This window comes from Podarcis vaucheri, assembly GCF_965113315.1.
Source record: "Podarcis vaucheri genome assembly, chromosome: 5".
Lineage (NCBI taxonomy): Eukaryota > Metazoa > Chordata > Lepidosauria > Squamata > Lacertidae > Podarcis > Podarcis vaucheri.
The window spans coordinates 39,743,062-39,765,969 of record NC_138763.1 but is presented as its reverse complement, the minus strand read 5'-3'; the positions used below and the strand labels follow the sequence as shown (position 1 = coordinate 39,765,969).

The 22,908-nt window shown below is 42.9% G+C and overlaps 1 long non-coding RNA gene across 5 annotated transcripts; it reads left to right on the top strand.

Moving 5' to 3' along the window:
* Positions 1–1,398: 1,398 nt before the first annotated feature.
* On the top strand, positions 1,399–22,572 carry LOC309532909. 5 transcript variants are annotated; one of them, XR_014220064.1, is made up of 7 exons: positions 1,399–2,862; positions 3,581–3,654; positions 5,002–5,169; positions 14,732–16,431; positions 17,353–17,520; positions 18,970–19,048; positions 21,486–22,572. It is a non-coding gene; the product is annotated as an uncharacterized lncRNA (long non-coding RNA). The 5 variants fall into 5 exon arrangements; XR_014220067.1 differs by adding an exon at positions 5,628–5,701 and having other exon boundaries at positions 16,316–16,431; positions 17,353–19,048; XR_014220065.1 differs by having other exon boundaries at positions 17,353–19,048.
* The last annotated feature ends 336 nt before the right edge of the window (positions 22,573–22,908 follow it).

Below are 22,908 nucleotides of genomic sequence, written 5' to 3'. Positions count from 1 at the left end.
CCTAGAATTTAGGGGAGGGAAAGGGAGGGGGGTTCCTTGCAATTTCATTTAAAATGTAATGGTGGATGAACTGATAAGCAAATGGTGGGGGAGGGGGGCCACTGCTTAAAAGAAAAAAAAAAATGGCACGGTTTTAATATGCTTCCAGGTGGGGGGAAATGATTTACATGGGAGTTTATTTCCTCTTTGCTGATATGAAAGAATTACAGATACAAAACCCACTGATCTATAGAATAAAAAAAAGAAAAGAAATGTTATTTTCCTGTAAAGGTACCAGTTCATTTATATTCATTTAACCATCCATCCATCAATTTAGTTTCTCACTCCTTGCACATACTCCTTAGCTCTGTTAAAGCTTCCCAACCAATATACTTTTCCAGAATATACAATGAAGTTCCCACTTAAAAAAAAAATAAAAATCATGGGCTGAAGTAGGTAAAGATGAGACCATTTCTACTCTAGGGGAAACTAACACACACAAACACATATTCCCCCCTCTAGAGAGAATGAGCACTGCTGAAGTTGAATCTGTTGCATTCATTCATATACTGTTTATGAAACTGATTCACCTTTACCAATACTCATTCTCAATATAGAAATATGTATGGTATAAGCACCCCTCCTCATAACATTCATTTTGCTGATAATAGACATGATTAATATGCATCATGCATTTATATTGTAAATGTAACATTAGTATTCAAATATATAGTACAGTACAGTATTATACACACAAACAATGGGATCGTGTTGTTTATATTTGCACACCCATTTGATATGCATATACATTGGGTGATATGCATATCCTGACTTATTAAAATCAGTGAATTTGAGTGTCCATTCATGCCAGTGAGTCAACTCTGAGTGTGACTAGCTCTGAATAATCACCCAGTATATTTATATTGTGTTTATTTTCATCATTAAACACAACAGCTATACTGCAGTCAACACAATGTAAATGTGCGTATTTAATCGTTAATGAAAGAAACGAAAGTATTATTATTTTTCATTTAGAAAGAAAAGATCAGATTAGAGTCTCATAAGAATAGTCCCACCTGGTTTTAAAATTGGTAAGAGATTTTAGCTGGGTTGGGGTGGGAGGAATTGAGAAAGAGAGAGACACTTTGCTCTTTGTAAATAGTATTAAAGAATGCAAGGCCAACCCCTTTCTTCCCATCAGCGGAACATCCTAACATTAAAGTCAAGCAAGACCATTATAGAAAAGCTCATTCTTATCTTTAACGTCTGCACATTTGGTCAAGATATGGAGTGCTTTAAAGGGCTTTTCTCCAGTGTTTGACTCTGGCAGGCTTACTCAGGTGAGAGGTTTCAGGAAAGGAAGTGGGATTATTCACCTAAAGGGTGGGGATGGGGGGAGTTACAGATTCAGGATACTTGTAATTAATGGGTTGTTCTTGTATGTGTATAAATATATTTTAAAAGCTGGGGGGGAGTGGGGAGTAGGAAAGCTAGACATTTTAAACTGGACAAAAACAAACAGGGTAAAACCCAGAAAAAAGCTAGCGATAATTAAGTGTACAATCCTGTGTACCCTTAAGTATGACTAAGTCCCATTCAACTTAGTAGGATTTACTTCTGGGTCAACCTGTATAGACTTGGGCTCTGTGTCTCAATGGCATCAAGGAAACTTACAGTGCAGTCCTATATATGTCAGAAGTAAGCCCTATCAAAATCAGAGACACTCACTCCCAGGTAAGCGCTTATAGAATTGCGGCACAAAACTAAATACTCCCATCATTATTAATGCATATATGACTTCCTGCCAGGACAGGCTTCTGGGTGGTTTACAAAATCCTTTTTTTAAAAAAAACCCATTTACACAAAGTTCCATTTTACTTGTAAATAAGTCCCACTGTTTGGATGTACACTCAGAAATAAGTTCCACTGTATCCACTTTGACTTACTCCCAAGTAAGTCGTCACAGGATTGAATCTTTAGGTTTGATTAATTTTAAGTGATTGTGCCCAGCTTGTGTCTCCATTTTTTTTTTTTTTACTTCCAGCAAGAGTGCCTATTTCACAACTTATGTTTCCTTTTCGGTCTTTCAGAAATATACATCTAAATAACATACTTGTAAAATGCTCTAAATATTCTCAAACCATGACATGAGCAACGTGACAGAGATTGTTCTTGTTGAAATTTATACCCAGAAAGAGATCAGGGTCTGAATGGGAGCTGCATGTTGTGGTTTGAGCCCATCCATGCACCTCCCCTGCGCACGATCATTTCATACAATAATAAGGTTAGCAAAAGAAGAAACCCCAAAATGCTGGAAGTTAATGCATTTGGAATGCAAGCAGTAGTAGAAATCAGAAAGATTGGCACCAGCAAACTATAGTTCTTTTTCTTAAATGGTATTAAGTATTAATCAAAATGTGGGTTTTGTGCTTGACTTTGGCAGAGGGTTTCTAAAGCAAGCGCATAAGCCACACAAAAGCCTTGTCCTTCCTAACCAGCCTCATTTCAATCAGTGGGAGTTTGCCCATGCATTGCCATGAGCTCCCAGAGGGGCTCCAGAGACCCATTTGGGTTGGGAACTGAAACGCTGCTGCAGAGTCTTTAATTTTATTAATCTTTTAAAGCCCACCGCTTTTGAACAAATGCCCATTTAAAGCAGTTTTGCATAATTACACGTTTCAGTCGCATTTGAGTTGATTCTTAATTTTTATTATTATTATTATCTTGGGTTGCGTGGAAGTGCTCAATTTGCTGAAACTCAGTCCGGCCTCTCTCTGTCTTGAGTTCTCTCTCTCTCCCCCCCCCCCCGAGACGCTTTTGGAATTCTCTGCCTTGCCACAAGAAGCTTTGGTCATGCAGAACTGTTGCCAGCTCCTAGGACTGGTGAGTAAATCATTCTATCATCTTTCAAATGCTTTCCCTCTGGCTGTTTCTCTGCTGCATTTGTCCCAGAATATCTAGAAGTTGCTCCAGTGCAGGGTATATGCTTCTTTATTTGATGTGTTCCCTTTCGTTATGATCACACAGAGCTGGCCCTGCAGTGTGGCAAGGTGAAGCAGGCTCATAGCTGTCAACTTACACATTTGAAAATAAGGGACCAGCAGCCTTGAAAATAAGGGAACAGCAGCCAAAATAAGGGATCAACAATTACTTTGATAAAATACATATTTTGTTGCATGCAAATGGCTTTAGATACCTATTAGGTCCCTAAATTACCATATAGCATATATTCAACACAAAAAAGCAACAATTTGTTGTTGACAAAGGACAGCTGGACATAGAAAGGGCCCCATCACATTGAGTAGCTTATTTAAGGGACATCATCAATAAGGGACAGTAGTGGGACATGGCGCTGGGATAAGGGACTGTCCCGCCAAATATGGGACGCTTGACAGCTATGAGCAGGCTGCTTTGGGGGTGAAATTGAGGGAGCACAGCTGAAAGCAAGAATCGATGACTGAACAGTGCAGCAGGATTTTTCAAAGTGTTTGTCCGAGCATGAGGTGTATGTGCATGTGTGTGCCAGCCATTTGGTGACTTGGTGCAGGCAGCAAAATGCTTTGTACTGGTCATGTAATCACTTTACTTATTCCATTTGCAGAACCACACAAAACACTGCAAAGCCAGCTTCATCGGATTGCCTGTCCTGAATTTTGCTTGGGAATCTACCTGAAGGTATTGTAACAGAGCTGCTTCACAAATCACAGATACAATCCTGCCCAAATTAAGCACTTTTATAATACACTGAGACCGTGTTCATACTGTACACTTAAAGCACCCCCAAAGAATCCCAGAAACTGTAGTTTACCCCTTAAAGGTAAAGGTAAAGGTACCCCTGACCATTAGGTCGAGTTGTGACCGACTCTGGGGTTGCGGTGCTCATCTCGCTTTATTGGCCGAGGGAGCCGGCATACAGCTTCCGGGTCATGTGGCGAGCATGACTAAGCCACTTCTGGTGAACCAGAGCAGTGCACGGAAACACTGTTTACCTTCCCACTGGAGCGGTACCTATTTAGCTACTTGCACTTTGATGTGCTTTCAAGCTGCTAGTTTGGCAGGAGCAGGGACCGAGGAACAGGAGCTCACCCTGTCGTGGGGATTTGAACCTCCGACCTTCTGATTGGCAAGTCCTAGGCTCTGTGGTTTAACCCACAGTGCCACCCATGTCCCCCTTGCCGAGCTACAATTCCCAGTACTCTTAACAAACTACAGTTCCCAGGGTTCTTTGGGGGAAGCCATGTGCTTTATATGTATTGAGTGTACATGGAGTTTGATGAGAGTTAAGCACCTGCTTAAATCCCTCTCCTTGAAATCAGAGGGACCTAACTGGAGTGAGCCCTGCACTTCAGATGTGCATGTGAAATGTTTGTTTCCTCCCGAGAAAGTTAAATGGGAACATGCAGAAATATGTATGTAGGGATACCAGTGAGACCACAGCTCAAAGCTTTGGCTACAGCTCAAAGCTTTATGCACATCCAGTGGCAACCACTGGGTAATGTGAGAAGGGCCCTGTCAGCTTATTGAGACCTGTACATGGATACTGTATACATGAAGGATCAAAGTGAGGGCAGCACAAAACAAATGAATAGTTAAATCAGAGTGTTTGTATCACACATGCACACATGCTTCACACGTGAGATTCTTCCCATAAGTTGCAGCCTTAGACATCCAAGTAAATTCAACATAGCAAATGCAGACTCTGTGGGTTGAAGATCCCAGTCACAATGTTTATGGGTTCTTTCAATTCTGTATAAACTGGGTGTTCTTGAAGCCATCTACATATTGTTTGTCAGGTTACTGGTCCCTTACAGATGCTTTATGCAAGTGACCTAGTTTATGGCACTTGATTCTTGTTGGGTTTGACCACATTCCTTACTGGCTAGTTCAAGTTGCCTTCTCTGGTGAGCTGCTGTGGGTCATAAGTGTCTGTTGGATGTAGGAATCATGCATCTCACTGGTTATACAAATATGCTCTTGCTTTCTTTTTAACCTGGGTTGTTGTTCCCTTGCTCTCTGTCTCAGCTCTGCATCTCATCCCTTGTCAACTCCTGCTTGTCTTAGCTGCATGGGAACTAACCTCTGGGACCCTCCTTTCTGGAGAACCTTCTTACGTCTCCTTGTCTTGTCCTGATGCCTCTAAAGCTTCAACCCTGGGAGCCCATCTTGAACTCTGGAATTTTACCAGGAAAGGTAAGCACTAGAAATCATTAATTTAGTAAGTTATTATAGACTGTTCCCATTATGGCCAGTTTGACACCTTGTCTCGTCTTGTATATCACTCCAGAATCTGAAAATGATCCTGATTTTTAGTCTTCTGCCTTGAAAAGTCTTGATATGCCTTGCTGGCTTCAAGGAAATGATACTTGCAATATAAGAAAACCTTAAAGTCTTATGCCTTCATTCTCACTATTGTGAGGGGAAATATTGTGCAGTAGAAGATCACTGCCTAAGCAGGGGTGGAGAAGTGATGGTTTGCAGGCCAAATTTGGCCCCTGGTGCATTTCCTAGTAGCTTTCATTTGAAACCACTGCTCAGCTGTTTCCTGAACAGCTGGAGGAGGGAAATTGTGTGGAATGGAGAAAAACTTCCCCTCCTCATGCTCTCTCTCTCTTTCTCCCTCCCACCCCTGACTCTTCCATCCTCTTTAGATTAAAGAGTGCTTTGGGTGACTTCCTGTTACTTTTCACTCTCCAGATCATCCTGCGCTGCCCTTTTAGCACTTGTGAGTAAAACTAGGCCAACCTGCTGCTCTTTTTGGGCCTAACTTTATCATTTGGTGACTGGGGTTTCTTGGGGTCTTCCCGAAAGGTTATATGATGTGGACCTGTGCACACCCTTCTTGCTATTAAAGGTCACTTTAGGACAGTCCATCATTACCTCTTTTCTTCAGTGTTATACTGAACACCCTGGCAAGGCACTTGGCTAGGCCAGAATTTTGATCTGTTCAAGGACAAACAATGAAACTATTGAACCAAAGCATTATTTATTCAGGAATGTATAATATAGCATCACACATGCCCAAATAAACGTGTCCCTGCAGTCTGACTGGTACCCCGATACCTCCTATGATTAATGAGGAATTAGTTCACAGGGGCACAGAAGATATTAGAGAGCAAAGAACTATTCCTAATCTGGCAGAGATTGTCTGCGACATGCCCATCAAATGGTCAGTGAACAAAAATGAATGACAATGACAATCGCTTTTCTCTCCTGAGCCAACCCAGCAAGGGAAGATTGACCTTTGGAGAGCAAATGACATATCACAACCCTTTGTATTTGTTCAGAATTTATACTGTACCCTTTGCCGTGTTCACTCCCACCACTTCTGAAATTCTCATGAACGGTGGACATTTAGGAAAGGCATGAACTCTGAGGCTGCCCCACCAGTAGAGGTTTCATCCAGAAAATCAAAACAGTATTGGCATCTTTATTGATTCAAGTGCTTCTTAAGAGAAATCTTAGATGTATGAGATGTATGCATGTCACAAACAAGGGACAGAATAGGTTGAAATGGCTTCAAAAAATACATAGGAGGCAAAGGAAGGCAGCACTTTGTGATCATAAGAAGGTTTTACTGTCAGGATGCTTGTTTGTTTTTAATATCAGGAATGCATTTTTTATTTTGCAAAATGTAAGAGCTAGTGACTGTTTGTCATGGAGCCGGGGGGGGGGGGGAGTAACTTGCTTCCTAAATGCTACAGCATCCCAGTTGTCAGTTGCTAGGTTGATTTTGTTTTGTTTTGTTTCTTTTCTTTTCTTTTTAATCTGGTTTCATTGATAATGCTGTTTTGCTGTATTTTGTTATGGTTTTGACTGTAAGCCACGTTGAAAGGACCTTGCATAAAAATATTTTAAATAAAGGAGGAACTAGTGGCAATGGAGAACCTGGATTTTTGCACCCTGGTTATAGCAGCAGCAGCAGTTGTTATTAGCCCACAAAGTAAACTTGTACATGTGTGTGGGTGCGAAAAGGAAGGAAAACAGAGGACAGAGCTCCCGGTCCCTGAGTTCCTCATCCACTGAGCGAGGGGACCTGCAGAGGCCGGTCCTGCTTCTGAGAGCTCTCAGGATCTGGCGCCAGAATACAGTTCCTTTACCTGATCCGTGGAGTATAGTGTCAAGGCCTCCTCAGTGTTCCCTCATCTTCCATGAGTAGTTCAGGACTGGAGGGTGTGATGTGAGCTTCTACTCTCTTCTCTCCAGTCCCAATGCCATTGCAGGGGTTTGTCTTGGGACAGCGGAGGGCAAACAACATTCAGCCCCTGAATCCAAGGCACCTCTCCATGACAATGTTGGTGAGCTTTTGAGCTTTCAGAATCCATCCTATGGTGCTTTGACAGACCTCTTGCTTCCCTTCAGCCATATCTTCTTTGACTTCTGGTGCCTGAGGATGGTGCCTGATTGCTGCTCTCTGTTGACAGGGATTTTGAAATGATAGCTCACGAGTACAAGCCTGGTTCCACAGCAACAGGTGTGTGGGGGCAGTGGGGGTCAATCTGTTCCTTGCTTTTATTCATCAGGGGAGTCTGCTATGAATAGATAGCCTCACCATGCCAATGTTTGCTCATTCCTCATTTTTGCATCCTCAGAGAGTGGTGGTGGGAACACCAGATGTGCTAAGTCAACGTTTTATCAAACAGGGAGACCCATTCTACAGATTTCCACTCCCCTCATCCTGCAGCATTTGCAGCTGCCTCACTTTGCCTAATAGTTAGGCCTAGCCCTGTGTACTTGTGCTATTGGGTACATGCAATCTTCCCTTGGGTGCAGTTCTCTGCATGTAGGATGGCCATTGATGGGGAACATGCGTTGGTGATGAAGGGCACCCACAAATGGGCAAGGGAGGGGAGTATGTGAGAGGGAACTGGATTATTCTTCCGAGTCACCAATCATTTGGACAAAAGCTTCATTAACAGTGAAATCATTATATGTATCTAGTCAGAAGTAAACCCCTTTGCATCCAGTCAGTCTTATTTCTTTAAGACACTTATATGGGTTACAGCAGAATTATGGAATTAATTGTTAAAATATTATTGAAGTTTTGATGGCACGTTTTTTCTGCAGCTTTAACTATTTTTTTTAAAAAATGAAATTTCAAGTATTGTAATGAAAGCAATGTTAGCGTAGAAAACCAACTTCTGAAGAATACATGATTTATGTTACTGTGTCTGTCTTTGCACCTGCCTATCCCCGAAGCTATTCAAGTTTTTCTTATTCAGATTTGGTTTCCAAAATAATCCAAACTGGTAATAACCTCACCACAATTAAATCCAACAGCCTCTGGCCAAGCTAATCTGATCGTCAGTAGTAACATCTAAATTAGCCAAAAATAATTACAGAAACAAGATTCAAAATCAGGGAGAGAAATGGAAGCATTAATTGGGCACATGCGAGGAGGCAAATATTTTTTGAGCAAACGTCCTGTCGAATGGGAACATTCTAGTGGTGCATTTTCTGGGCTGGCTTCTTGAACAAACCTGTTTCCAATGGTATAGATTTTGCTTTGTTTGATAAATGGCCATTTGCTCAGCTGAATTTGCATGGTCACATTGGCAAAGTGAGCAGTAGGGGCCTTTGTGTGGAATGTCAGATAGTTTTTGTTCTCTAGATATGCTCAGCGACAGCCAACGTATACTTGATCTCATTTTTGTGGGTTGCCTAGACAGGGAAACATGACGAATTGTAGGCTATATTTTTCCTCTTTTTGTCAGGGCGCTGAAATGGCAAGGCAGCTCTCCCTGTAGACCCGTGAGTAGTTGCTAGAGGAGGTATAATAATGATCTCCTTCTTAACTAAGGCTTTGATTATTCCAGAACTGGAATCACCAACCTTTTTGGGCTCTTGGACCCATTTGCAAACCAGAGAAACTGTTGTTGGCGGGCATCCTCAACAACCAATCATTTCCCCAAACCTATTTGATTGGCTACAAGGCGAAGGAAGGGGGAGGTGACCCTGTGAGCACCAGGGAAGGTCTCTTGGGGGAGCATCTGTACTCATGGGCACCAAGTTGGTGATGCCTGCTCTAGAACATGGAGAGGAACTTTTCTTACCTGTAGCCCAATCAATATAACTGGAGATGATGTCTGCCCTTCTACTTGTATTGATTGATGGAGATAGGGAACAATGGAGTGGTGTTTTTTGGCAGAGCCTGTTGGTGTATTCTTCCTTTGAGGATGTCAAAGCATGCATTTGCAGGGAAAGAGCCAAAGCTTAGTGGTATAACATGTGCCTTGCAATTAGGAAGCTCCAGGTTCAATCCCTAGTATTTTGAGATTGGATCTCAGGTAGCAGGACTGAGTTACAGAGACCCAGACAGCTACTGCACTCAGATTAGACTGCACTGCGCTCAATGAACCAATGGTTTGACTCAGTCTAAGGCAGCTTAATTTTATTTATACCCCTCCTTTCTTTCAACATGGGACCTGTCTGACCTGAGACAGTGTACAGGGAGTTCCTGGGTGGCTGCCCATACAGGCACTGAGCGGTTCAGTGGTATCCTCATGTACCTTCAGACCATACACTAGGACAATATGTTTTCTGCTTTCCTCTTCTGTAGTTTCTGTTCATTTAATGCATCTCTCAATGTTTAAGTTGGATTGTAAAAGAGAGACGGGCGAGGAGAAGGCCAGGGAGGGTAAAAGTGAGCAAATCATTTTGAAGTTCCATGATTGTTAAAATTGTCACCAGGACTTGGTGGTTATCAAAACTGGCCCAAACTGGAGCAGCAGTCCTCCAAGTTATTCTGGCAACTAAGGCAGAGAATCCCACAAGGGGAATTTTGAATTAAACTTATGGCATAGCTCAGTGTGTGTGTGTGCCTTTTCCAGTGAGTAGGTATGCTGTCAAGTATCAAAATAATACTATTACCTTGGACTTCATATGTATTAGAGAGACTCTTTGTTTGTTGATAGCAATCAATACAATGTCAGAGATGTCTGGCTCTGAGGTTCGCTAGAAAAGAGGAAGGGAAAAGGAGTGGTGTTTGTCGTACTATTCCAAATCACTGAGATGTTAATGGTTTTATTGCCCTCGGGAATAAATCTACACAGATAATAACTAACACTGCTAACAAATTTCTGCCCTTTCACAATGCCCAGAACCATCTCTGTGTGGCAAATGCCTTGCTAAGCCCAAGTTTATGTAACTGAAGTGCTCATGCACTTTCCCCCTGTTTCCCCGACCTCGTCTTCTGTTCCCTCACTTGTGTTGAATTTTAGATTGTAAATAAAAATGAAATGGCAATTATTATTTTTTCAGAGTGTAAACTCCTCAGGGCAGTGATGTGTCTTTTTGTAAGACACATCTGTAAAGCGTGCACCCGTTAATGGCTGTCTGCTGCTGCTATTGTTGTGATGGCAGATCCAAACTTCCCATGTGTGGAACTCTGCTGTGGGAGGGAGAAGCAATATTTGCTGCTTCTGCCTTCTTCCTGCAGCCCCTGGACCTCCCTCAAAATCTCCTCTGGAGAACTGGAGAATTCTCCAAAAACCCTGTGGGAGGAGTTGTGGTGGTGGTTGCGCAGGAGGGAAGCAAATCAAGTGAAAATGGCCACCTTCTCTTCCCACCAGTGGCAGCCCTCACTAGATCCCAGTCCCTTCCACGAATGGAAGAAAGGACATTTGCAGAAGGACAGTTCTGGATCCAGCCCATCGCCCCCACTATGAACAGCAGCAATACTAGCGTAGGAAGAAATTATCACCATCTTAACCACCCCTTCACATGATTTCCCCTCTCTTAAAAAGTGAAACAAAAACAAACAAACAAACAAACAAACAAACAAACAAAAAAAAAAAAAAAAAAAAAAACAGTCACACACCAGCCTTAATATATAGAAGTCCCCACATTTATAATTCAATTTCCTTGCAGCAGTTTTGTGAAGCAATCCCTGAACTTGATTGTTCCCAGATTGGCACAGTGGCTCCCCACACAGGAACCTTTGTCGGCTTGGTCTTTCCACAACTGTTCTGCCCCCCACACCTGAGGTGCACAAGAAGAATTAGAAAGCAAACAAATGACATCTTTACAGAGAGTGAGAATTCCACCCCCCCCCAAGTTGACCGGTCTCCCTCAATTCCTCACTCCATTAACTAGCAACACTTTAAGGCAATTATATTACATCAAAGGATGATTTTATTATGGAAAGTAATTACAAGGAACAAGAAGGAGGAAAAGAAAGCGAGAGGCTTGAGTTGGCCAGCCTCCTCAGCAGTTTATAGCACCTACTCTGTACTTCCATTCCAGGCAAAATGGTCATCTGTTCCCTACAAATCTTTGGACTGATTCCATCTGGGAATCCACCATTGATTTAGGACATTTCCACTGCCAAGAACAGAAATGCCTGCTGGATCAGGCCAATGGCCCATCTAGTCCAGAATCTCAACAAACAGGTTGAGAGCCAGTTTGGTGTAGTGGTTAAGAGCAGTAGTCTCGTAATCTGGGGAACCGGGTTCGCGTCTCCGCTCCTCCACATGCAGCTGCTGGGTGACCTTGGGCCAGTCATACTTCTGTGAAGTCTCTCAGCCCCACTCACCTCACAGAGTGTTTGTTGTGGGGGAGGAAGGGAAAGGAGAATGTTAGCCGCTTTGAGACTCCTTCGGGTAGTGAGAAAGTGGGATATCAAATCCAAACTCTTCTTCCTCATCATCATCCTGTTCTCACAGTGGCCCACCAGATGCCTGTGGAAACCCTGCAAGCAGGATTTGAGCATAAGAGGACTCTCCTCCTGTGGTTTCCAGCAACTGGTATTCAGAAACAATGCTGTCTGCAGCTGTGAAGGCACAGCATAGTTGTCATGGTCTACAATCATCTACCAGCTCTCTCCTCCACAAACTTCTCTTTTATTATTATTTATTAAATTTGTACAATCCTCTTTAAAAAAGCAGTTTTGCTGTGGGATTCCGTCACATACTGGCAAATTCAAGATACACAATTAGACTTGATCTGAAGGTCTTATCCAAGAAACCTCCTTCCCCCCCACATATTAAACTTTTTGCAAAAGGGAAAGGGATGAGCAAATGGTGCTGTGAAGTGTGGGATGAGACTGGCTCGACACAACATTGTCTAACCTCCTCACAATCTAATCAGGAGGAATACTCACTAAACTGCCAATGTTATCTAATAATGTCCTTTCAGGATGAACGCTCAACAAACAGGTTGTCAGGAAGCACACTTTAGTTTGTCCAATTTACCCTTTCTGAGGGGAACAAAAGGCAATGTTACTCTCCTTTTCTCACTCTGAATACCAAGTGGGAACTGCGATTTCTTGGGGCAGGACAGATTAGGAGAGAAACAGTTTAATTGCAGAGCTGGGGATAATTTTCTGGTTTGTTAATACTTTTGGGAGCCGGGACACTTTGGGAACCTCTCAAGATGATATCACTGCAGGGCCTGGATGTTCTCCCCTTACAGAACTACGAATGTGGATGAATTAAAGTCCAAGCCCACCAAATAAATAGAATGCCCAAATGGGATTTCACCTAATGTTGGTCACAGCTCTATCTCAGAGATGGGGAACCTTTGGCTCTCCAGATGGGGGTGGACTACGTCTCCCAGCATCCCTGACCATTGGTCATGTTATGGGAGTTGAGAGCTCATGTCCTGCCTGCTGGCTTCTCATAGGCATCTGGTTGGCCCACTTTGGACCGCATGCTGAGCTAGATATGCCTTTGGTCTGATGCAGAAGTGCTCTTCTTAAAGCAGGAGGAGTAGAATAAAGTGGGCTGCCCCTAGATGTGGTGTATCACAGAAATGGAAAGACAACTGCCTGAGAGGGGGTGGTTATTGGGTTGTTTTTATTTTGATTATGTATTTTGTGGTTTTATTTATTGATTTTATTCTGTGAACTGCCCTGAGACCTCCGGGTATAGGGTGGTATATAAATTCAAATAATAATAATAATAATAATAATAATAATAATAATAATAATAATAATAATAATACTTTGGGAGTCAAAACTGCATGAATGTAAAATGGAATACGACAAGTCCTTGGGAAAGTTTGAAAAGCAGGCTCATCAGTCTGAGAGACCCTAACCTAGACAAATGGCTGTGAGTCCCATTTCTCTCTCTTTTTAACTTCCTCAGTGATCAGATGCAGTTTCTGAGAGAGCAGTGAGGACAACTGTGGCCTCAAGCTGAGGACATTTCTAATTTTGCTGACCTTCATTTTTTGCTACATGATCTATCTTCAGGATGGCTTTTTGTCCCTTGTGTGAACATATGTGGACTTCTTCAGTGATAACGATTCAGCCTGTTTCTTCTGTTATAAAGGATCAGGGTGGGAGATGGTAATAATGCTCTTTTTCTTGCCAAGCGGGTGGAATGTATCCTCTCCCCCTATTCCACAATTTGGAAATAATTGCAAGCATATTCTTTCATTGAATTGGTTGTAGCAGATATTCTCCCCCAGACACTTTATTTCAGGGCAAACAAAGAATTGTACAGGCTGCCTTGCTTCCTTCACTGTTGGGGAACGCTCCAGTCACACAACCTCAGTGTACAAGTGAAGCATGCTGCAGCACAGAAAAGACTGGGGCAGCCCATGCTCCTGAGAAGGTCTAAGTGGTCAGTGCATCTGGCTGTAAGGTGGGTTAGGCTGAGAGGCAGCGACTGGCCCAAGGTCACCCAGTGAGCTTCATGGCCAAGTGGGAATTTGAATCCTGGTCTCCCAGGTCCTATTCTGACACTTACCACTACACAACACTGTTGCCAATAGGCTTCACAGCTGCAGATCATAGTGGGCACAATTTTTGGTCCATTCTCCAAATGTCTGGCCACAAATGATTGCCATAGCTAGGCAATGGTTCTATAATTTTATCTCCTTTTCTTCAGTTGCTTCATGTTACTGACAGCTGTCTTAGTCTCACATTTCTTCTTTCCACATCATTCCATCACATACCTGAAAGATGCAAGTGCTAACTTGAAGATAGAAGGAATCATCTCCCTTTCCAGAATAAGAACTTGATAGGATGCAGTTTGGGAAGAATGTGTGTGTGTTTGTGTGTGTGTGTGTGTGTGTGTGTGTGTGTGAGAGAGAGAGAGAGAGAGAGAGAGAGAGAGGAGGCAGGGGCTCACATGAGCCTCAGACAGCAGGGCCAATGGTCAGAGATGATGGGAATTGGAATCTAACAACTTCTGAAGAGCTACAATGTGTTTTGATTTCCAATACTGCTGAATGCCACCTGATTGCTTTGTGGATCATTTATAATCAGGGCTTTCACCCCAGCCAGAACTGACTAGAACTCAGTTCTGACCCCTCTCAGGTGGGCCCCATTGCCATTATAAGAGAATAAAGGAGCTGTTCATGGAGATTTCCGGCACCTCTTTTTCTAGAAAAATGGCACTGTTTATAATACTTCATCCAATGCTTATTTTTCAAGTGTGTTTAATTAAAACGAGGAAGGCTTTCAAACTAACTGCGCTTAGCATTGGGACATCAGAGCATGTTAACTGTAGATTAATAAATTGACCCCAGATAACATAACCCTGCTTCATCCACTCTCTTAACCCCAGAGCTTAAGCAGTCTTTTCATCTCTGTGTCATCAAAATTTATACAAAGCAGGAATCAAATGCAAATCCTCAAGAAGCTGGAACTTTCTGTGGAAACTGCTAGAAAATGTTTTCAGTCTTAAATGGAGGAAAGTTAAAGAGATGTTCATAGACAAGAATACCAGCAGCGCAATGTCCTCCGATTTCTCAGTTTTCAAAATTCCACTGCAAAAAACCAACTTCCATTTCCCTGCCTCTTTCACAGGGCACTTTAGAATTCCTTTAGGATTTTGGTGAGTGTTGGGTTGGGCCTATTTTATTCTTGTGAAGTGACTGTGGGTTATGTGTCTGTTTTTCTCCCCCCACCCCATGGATTGATCATATTTGGGCTTTACTGAGACATACAACATTTTGTGGCATCTATACAGTTCAGCTGAAAAGATCAGTTGACCCCAATACATCTGTACATGTGCATACCTGCTGTCATCATCTGATTGGCAGATAGGGCTGAATGGAGACTTAATTCAGTAGGATTCCTCCCTCTAATAAGGTGTTGGCACCATCTTGTTGGCCAGAGTTATGTTCACAGGGCAGGCTCACATGGGAGTTTTTCTATTCATGGAACATTTTTCCGAGCCCTCTGCAGCCTCCCTGGCTGCCAGGGCTTCCTAATCTGAATAAACCCCATGGGAGAAATTACTTAATGATGTCTTCCCCCAAGCTTTCTTTGAAGCCTGGGAGGCCTTCCCCAAGCACCAGAGATCAGTGCAGTCACTGAGTTTATTTTTAATGGAAGTCCAGACCACTCGAGCATACAAACCACTGGTCAATGGGTCTTACGAAGCCCCTTGCTAAGAGCTGTTCATCGAGTATATGTTGTTACACCCACTATGTATTCCCAGTGGACCAAATTATATGTGTAAGCAGCCTTCAAACAATATATATATAAAAGTGCAGCAGGGTTAAACTTTTTTGTGTGAGGGATGTGGTGGAATACAATGACAACAAAGCAGTAATATCAATCAAATAGGGGATCTTGAAAATCAGCCCATGATTTAGCCCCCCTTTGTCCTGTCCTTTTAGGGGAAACAGTTTTATGCACCCCAGTTTGGAGGATACTTCAACTGTACACATGCAATCAGTAATATTATTTGCCTTTTTGCTTCCATGTAGCTCATGTGCTAAAGACATTCTGTAGTAACATCTCATTAACAGGTGCCTTATTAATATTGATCGTTTCTGCAGTTTAACTTTCTGTGGCAAGGTGGACCCCCACAGCTTTTCCTTTTCCTCTAAAAATAAAACCAAGTGTGCTGAACCTAGCTATGACTGCCTTAGTTGTTGGGTAATGCTCTCATTTAATGGCTTTATTTAGATCCATTTTCTGTATGCAAATCCTTAGGATTTGGCTTTGCAGCAGCCAGTTTAAAGCAGTGTTCATCCAGCCAGCTGCATTTATTCAAGAACTCTGCATGTCCTGCTTTTTCATCACCTCTCTTACAGGCCTGTGTGTGATGCAGACATTTTGATGGCCCTCTGTTGTTTTTTGCATTCGCATGCTGGATTCTTACTTCATTAGCGATACAAGCAGCATGTTCATAGCCCACCACACACTGTGCATGTCATCCAGCAATGAATGTCTGATATTCTCTGAAATCATAGTTGACGGCTGGAGTACAAGCCCTGAATTTGGGAAGCTGACATTTAATGTTGCGGTCTTAAAACTTATCAACAAAGACTTCAGGTTTTCCTTAAGATCTGTACTTCAAAAACAAAACTGGAACACTCTAAAATTTCAAAGTTGAATCCTGATTCTCTCCCCTAAATTTGAACTTGTGCAACATTTCAGCTTGTTGACCATACCACCAGGTCCCAGTGTCATCATGGACAAACAAATCAATGCCCGTCATTGCCCTGTGCATCTGCACGGAGTCTTGTCTCCAGTTTCTTTAAATGAATCTCCAGGTGAGTGGGCTTAGAAAAGTAGGGACCAAGTACAGAAGTGTCTATTTTTGAAAGTGATATTCTTCAAATTTACTGACAAATGTCTAACCATCTAAGAAAATACAGGTGCTGAGGAATGAACAGGGTGATGGAGGATTTTCAGCTGCTTTCCATTTTCTTCTTAGTAAGAACTGTTTGACAGTGGAATGGTCTCCCTTGGGAGGTTGTGGACTTGCCTTCCTTGGAGGTTTCTAAGCAGTGGTTGGGTGGGCATCTGTCATGGATGCTTTAGCAGAGACTCCTGTATTGCAGGGGGTTGGACAAGATTACCCTTGGGGTCCCTTCCAACTCTGCAATTCTATGATTCTTCAAGTTTAGAAATGCATATTCCTTTTTTCCTGTACATTTCCCAGTATTTTCTGCTTTTCATAGAATCAGAGAATCATAGGATCATAGAGTTGGAAGAGACCACAAGGGCCATCGAGTCCAACCCCCTGCCAAGCAGGAAACACCATCAGAGCACTCCTGACATATGGTTGTCAAGTCTCTGCTTAAAGACCTCCAAAGAAGGAGACTCCACCACACTCCTTGGCAGCAAATTCCACTGTCGAACAGCTCTTACTGTCAGGAAGTTCTTCCTAATGTTTAGGTGGAATCTTCTTTCTTGTAGTTTGGATCCATTGCTCCATGTCCGCTTCTCTGGAGCAGCAGAAAACAACCTTTCTCCCTCCTCTATGTGACATCCTTTTATATATTTGAACATGGCTATCATATCACCGTTTAACCTCCTCTTCTCCAGGCTAAACATGCCCAGCTCCCTTAGCCGTTCCTCATAAGGCATTGTTTCCAGGCCTTTGACCATTTTGGTTGCCCTCCTCTGGACACGTTCCAGTTTGTTTTGTTTTTTTCTGCTTTTGTCCCCCCCCCCGCTTTTGTCTTCAGCTTAGATTAAATGTATTTGGAAAGAGTTCATTCTGCAGAAGAACTGGCTGCTCTCCAAGAGAGGTGGAGAAGCTCTATTCAGTAACCTGCTCAACTCAAGCAGCGTTGTTAGCAGTCTGCCTACGCTGTAGTTGACTCTTGGTGTGGGATTATTGGATGAAAGGAAAGGTGAGTGGAATCAGTCCCCTCGTTCATCCAGTTCAATACCAACGATACCAGAATTTGCCAGCCTGTGGCCCTCCAGACATTGTTGGAATACAACCCCCACCAGCCCCAGGTAGTATGACCAATGGTCAGCAACATGTGGAGGGTCAGAGGTTAGCAACCCCAGTTAGCAGTGGCTCTCTGGAGAATTTCAGACAGAAGCTTCATTCCCAGTACTGCCTGCAATGGCCCTTTCCCATCTCTCTGGGTGTCTGCATGACTGCTTCTATTTACCTGGGTGAGCAGTGCCAGTGGGAAAGAGTCTGGTTTATGGAGAACATATACAGTTGATGTCAGGAGTGGGAGTCAGGAGCAGGAGCATGGCAATAAATCACACAGTGTCAGTGAAGTTAACCTCTTTAAAGAAGGAAACATGGTCAGCTCAGGAGGCTAAGCCTAGAGAGCACAGCAATTTGTCCTGGTAGATCCTGCCCCAATGAGGAAGTTGTGGAGACTGAAGATCCCTGCCTTCCCAACAGTTGCCTAAGTCTCCTCCTCTCCCAGGTTCTTCCCAAGCAATCAGAGACTCTGCCACTGTGCCTGTCCCTGCTCCTATCTCTTCATACCTCTTCTGGTTCTGGGAGACCAGGGGAGAGGGGAGCTGGTCACAGCAGGAGGGGGAGAACCCTCTGGCTTCTTCATCAGCCTGACTCATCTCTGCCTCTTGGTCCCCCTTTGCAGCCTCCGCTTCTGCCTCTGATTCTGAACTGCTGTCTAGCACATACTCTTCCTGCTCACTATACCCTGTTGCGTCTCCAGCTTCCGACACCTCCTCCTTCCAGTCCACCCTCTCTTCTCCCCCCAACCAGTCATCGTCACCCCACCACCAATCCCCAAGCTCAGAGCCTTCTTCCCTGGGGATTCCCTTGGGGGGGGGGTTTCCCCAGCTGGCACCTCCCACTGCTCCTTGGCATCCGGCCTGTCCATGACAGTTGAGCACGTCTCCCCATAACCATTATGACAGCAGAAGGGTGATTCTGCATGTATCAAATACATCATTATACACTAAGGTCTCTATTCCCCACCCCGCTTGTCACCTGATGTGGTCCCTGTGGATACGCTAGAGCTCCCATTTGAACTCCAGAGTCCCATTGAGACTCTGGCAACAGTGTTTATGTGCTATTCTAATGCTGGTTTGAGCAGCCTAAGTGCTTTTTAATGCATAGCATTACAGCGAGTGTGCCTTATTCTATCCCTTGTTGAATGGGTGTCTGGAGGAATGTAATTCCAGTCTCTTGCTTCTGCACATCATTATTTACAAGACACAGGAACATGACCACACCAAGCATGGAGAGAGCCACTATCAAGCTGTAATTTGGCAACTGGCATGTGTGTGAGTGCAAGGAGCAGATCCATCCTCTTCAGGCTGGATGTATGCACGAGATGGGCTAATACTTTTCTTTATTTCTGTAGAGCAGCAGTGGGGAGCCTGTTTCAGCCCGAGGATCACATTGCCTTCTGAAAAACCTATTTCAGGCATCCTTCCAAATTCGTACGTATATCCGAATTGTGCAGTGCAATGTTCTCCATGCAAACAACATGTACAAAGTTGCATATATTTTGGGAAAGTAAGCATAGAAATCAATGTATTATTGATGTATGATATAGTTGTGTGAAATTAACATAGAAGTATGCATAGCAACTGGGAGAAATTGCTTGTAAAAACGTTCACACCAGTCAAAACACAGTAATAAACTGTGTTTATTAGGAGAAATTCACATTAAAATGCTGAATAATTTTCATGACAATAAAAATAATAATCCATAAATTGCTGCAGCAATGTGGAGAATTGAATTTAAGGCTGGAAGAAATGAGAAATTGAGAGAACCAAAACTGCCAGGTGTTTCTAACCCTAGTCCGACTGCTATTCCAAAAGGTGTAGATGCTGCAAGTCCCACCCACCCTGTCAAGCTGTTTCTCCCACATCTTCCCTTGCTTCCACCCATCATGAGCTCCTCCTATCTGCTGCATCTCAGCCACTTCCACGGAGGGCCCTCTTATTAGCCATGGTAGCTAAATGGAAATTCAGAGGTGGGCTACCTATGAATAAGCCTTGATTGTGAGGACAAACTAGAATGGAAGGCCATTCTTACCAGTGGGCAATGTCTGGTTGCTGTTGCAAAGGCAAGGCTGGTCATGGTTTGACCCAGCACAACCTTAGGTCTTGATGCAGCTTTCACCAACATGGCACCCTCCAGATGAAGGGGCAGGGCACCCAATGTGCTGCCCTCCTGTTGTTGCTGAGCCAATTCCCATCAGTCCCAGCCAGTACAGCCCAATGGTCAGGGAGGATGGGAGTCATAGAACCATAGAAGGGGCTCCAGGGACCATCTAGTCCAGCCCCCTGCAATGCAGGAATCTCAGCTCAAGCATCCATGACAGGTGGCCATCCAACCTCTGCTTAAAAACCTCCAAGGAAGGAGAGACGACCACCCCTTGTGGGAGTCTGTTCAACTGTTGAACACCTCTTCGAAAGATTTTTTTTTAAAATTATATTTTATTAATTTTCCATACATTCATACCACATTACAATTTCTATTAAATTTTCCATTTTTGACTTCCTTCGGCTTCTCTGCCAATCATCCAAATTCTAACTTCTTTAATTACGCATTTCCAAATTTTGCTATTGCCTTTATACCTACCCCCCACTTCTATTTTGCCTTTTTACAATATTTCTTATGCTGTTACAGAGCTTCTCTAAATGCCACTAGCGTTATTCCATTATCACTTATACATTCCCAGTATTCAACTAATTTTCCCCAGTCCTCGATGAACTTTTGATCTCGTAGATATCTGATCTTCCCAGTCAGTTTATCAAGTTCTGCATAGTCCATCAGCTTCATTCTCCACTCCTCCAACGTTGGTATTTGTTCTTATTTCCATTTCTGGGCCAGTAATATTCTTGCCGCTGTTTCTGCATATTGGAAAAGTTTATGGTCCTTTCTATTTATTTCATTACCGACAATTCCTAAAAGAAAAGCCTCTGGTTTCTTAACAAATGTATATTTCAACATTTTTTTCAGCTCATTATATCAACTCCCAGAAGCTTTTCACTTTCTTACATTCCCACCACATATGATAAAATGTACCATCTTTTTCTTTACATTTCCAACACCTCTTACATGTTTTGTACATTTTTGCAAGTTTTACTGGTGTAATATACCATCTATATATCATTTTCATAACATTTTCCTTTAATGCAGTACATGCAGTAAATTTAATACTTTCATTCCATAATTTTATCCAGTCATTAAATTGTATATTATGACCAATATCTCTGGCCCATTTTATCATGACTGATTTAACTTCGAAAGATTTTCCTGATGTTCAGTCAGAATCTCCTTTCTTGTAACTTGAAGCCATTGGTTCGAGTCCTGCCCTCCAGAGCAGGAGAAAACAAGCTTGTTTCGTCTTCCATGTGACAGCCCCTTAGATATTTAAAGATGGCTATCACATCTCCTCTTAGTCTCCTCTTTTCCAGGCTAAACATACCCAGCTCCTTGCAGTAGGCAGAGGTGGATTTAGGGGTAATACAACCAGTTTGGTTGTACTGGGCGTAGAGCTTTGGGGATGCCACAACTATGATGTAGAATGGAAGGCATCAGATTCTGGCACCCCACACGGACGCCACTGAAATTTGAGACCTACTGCAGTAGGTATCACTTGCAGGCTGCGCTTGCTGCAATTCCCTCTTCTACTCAATTATTGAAAATGTAGGGACTTCTGCATCTGGCTATCCTAACTGGAGGCACTTTCCCTGATGTGGATGAATGAATGGTGGACAGGATTGCATGCTGCCAACTGGGGATTGCTCCGCATGGCAAGGTGCTCATGTGAAATGTGCGACTGCACCAGTGTGTACTGCACCAGGACAACAGGCCAGTTCCTTTGCCCATTATACTTCAGTAACACCATGTTTCTTGTTACAGGAACACCCTCCCTCTCTGCTTGACTTGGGGGTGGTGGGATGCTCTATTGCTCCTAACCCCTACTCTGCTGGAGGAGACACAACAGTATTATGGTGCCATCTCGTGGCCATAGCAAGTAGGGGCATTTAACAGCAATGCCGCTTGAGAGAGTCACATTGAAACTGTCTTCCATAACATTGGACGTGTCCACCTGAAACCTGCGGCAGCTGCATCACAAAGGACACATTTCTGACTGATGAAGAGAAACCAAATCTGACAAAAGAGCGACAAGACATTGGTGAAATGTTCATGACAATGAACAAGTTTAATGTTTTTGCAAAGGTGATGTCAATAGTCTGGCGACCTTGTCATCTGCCTGATTAATTGATGTCCTGTTGCTTTAATATTTGTATGCACAGATTTTGAAATGAAAAGATGGATGCATATTCCAATAGAGAGGTGGGATGTTTGCACTTTAGAAGCCTCATTACTGCCTTCTGTTGTTGTTCTTGTTTTTCATGCCATGGGGTTGCTGAAGGGGGATTACACTACATTAAATCACATGGCGCTTTACATTTTCAATCATCTATTTGCCCAGAAGCAAATAAAACAAATACAGTATAGTGCAGGACATCAGTTTCAGAACTCTGGGCTGGTTCATGAAATATAGCTCTCCAGCGCCACACTATGCTTGGGACAGCTTTTCTCTGCCCTTATCTCTGAGAATTCCTACTATTGTGGGGGTAGTCAGTCTTTTGCAGATTTGGGATTATAGAGGCAAGGCAAATTTTAGCTTTGAGATTTTTTTAAAAAAAGTTTTGGATTGAAAAAATGGCTGCAGCTTTATTCAAATCTCAATGAAAAGGCATGTGGTTATGCAGAGTTCAGTCAAGCAGCAAATATCACATTATGTACCCACTCCTTATAAACAGGCCATCCTGCCTTCCAGACAGGAGCTGCCCATGTTTGCATATCTGTGTCTGCAGTGAGAGTCATAATGGAACGTGCTGTGGCTGGTGGGAAATGGCCTCGGATGTTTTATGACTTCCCATTATTATACCAATAGACAGCACCACCACTACAACAAGAATACAATGGTGTGGTGTTTTTTTTTTAAAAAAAACACATTTATTTGATTCCCCGCCCCACTTATGGTTCAAAAGTACCACTCAAGGCACCTTTCAAAATTTAATTTTACAAATACAATTGAATTAAAGCAACAGTCAACCAAGGAAACAGGATCAGTGGTTAAAAGCAAGCATAAAACTGGAATTCAATTAGGTTTTACTCAGACCCACAGAAATATATAGTCTTAAACATGTTCATTAGTTTCAGTGGGTCTGTTCTAAATAAAACTAGCTGAATACCCCCCATTACCATAAAAGCCTAATAGAATAAAGTGGACATCCAATGAAAAACAATGAGGGAGGGAGTCAAGCGTACT